Genomic DNA, 1421 nt, shown 5'->3' on the forward strand with positions numbered 1-1421 from the left:
CCCAGTGTCTATCACCCAGTCACCCCATCCCTCCCACCCCACCCCCCACTCCAGCAACCCTCAGTTTGTTTCCTGCAATTAAGAATTCCTCATATCAGTGAGATCATATGATACATGTCTTTCTTGATTTTACAGTTTTCTTACTGTATCATCCATCAGTGTCTGAAATCTGTTCCTTCAGCTGGCTCCATTGCTTAGGATTTAAAGATATACCTTTTCTTCCAGGTTTCCTTTCACCTTCTGGATCCATCCAATATTCTCTAATATCAGTTAGGACTTTCCCTTTAAAGTCCCGAACACTGACGTACCTCATTTTCCCGATCTGGGACATGTTCTCATCCCTGCTCTGCTCAGAGGATGACCGGGCTCTTGAAGTGTCACCAGTCTTTGGCTTCTTCACAGGTTTTTCTGGAGCAACTTGCCTTTTCCTCTTTAACTTTTTGTCAACCTCACTGTGAGAATCGCTGCCAGAAGAGCTTGAAGAAACAAATTCCTTTGATTTAGGCATTGCTCCACTCTAGCAGCCGAACTGTCTTCTGCTCGCTCGCTTGCAGCTCTGCTTTGAACTTTCTTAATATTTGAAGATTTTCCAGATATGTCATTGATTTTTAGTTTAATCTCATTATGGTCCAAGGGCATAGTTTATATTAATTCTTTTTAATTTGTTAAGGTTTGATTTTTGACCTAGAATATGGTCTATCTGGTGAAGGTTCCATGTGCACTTGAGAAGAATTTTTATAATGTTGGACAGAATGTTTTATAAACATCAATTAAATCAAGTTGTTCAGTTCTTTTCTGTCCTTACTGAATTTCTGTGTATTTGTTCCATTGATTTGTGAGTGAAGTCTTCAGTGATAATCGTGAATTTTCTTTCCAATTTTAGCACTATCAGTTCTTACTTCATGTATTTTGAAATTCTTTTAGGTGCATACACATTTAGCATTGTTATGTCTTCTCTGTGATTTTTGACCCCTTTATCATTAGTAATCATCTTTTTAAAAAATAGGTTTAGTTTTTAGAGCAGTTTTAAGTTTGTAGCAAAATTGAGCAGAAGGTACAGAGATTTCCCATATCCTCACTGCCTTCACATATGTGTAGCCTCCCCCACTGTCAGTCTTCCCCATCAGAGTGGTATATTTGTGACAGTTGATGAATCTGCATTGACATATTATCACCCCGAATCCATAATTTACATTAGAGTTCACTGTTGGTGTTGTAAATTTTGTGGGTTGGGACAAATGTGTAATGACATGTATCCACCATTATAGTGTCAAACAGAATAGTTTTACTGCTCTAAAAATTCTCTTTGTTCCCCTTATTCATCCCTCTTCTCCCCAGTAATGACCTTTTTAAACGTGGTAATGTTCTTGGTCTGAAGTCTACTTTGTTGTTGATACATTTTATGCTATCAATATAGCCAC

The 1421-nt window shown here is 37.9% G+C and overlaps 1 pseudogene; it reads right to left on the reverse strand.

Moving 5' to 3' along the window:
- Positions 1-148: 148 nt before the first annotated feature.
- LOC102730088 (activated RNA polymerase II transcriptional coactivator p15 pseudogene) lies at positions 149-550 on the reverse strand (annotated as a pseudogene).
- Between the last annotated feature and the right edge of the window lie 871 nt (positions 551-1421).

The sequence above is a fragment of the Leptonychotes weddellii genome, chromosome 6 (assembly GCF_054177405.1).
Source record: "Leptonychotes weddellii isolate Sample4059 chromosome 6, ASM5417740v2, whole genome shotgun sequence".
NCBI lineage: Eukaryota > Metazoa > Chordata > Mammalia > Carnivora > Phocidae > Leptonychotes > Leptonychotes weddellii.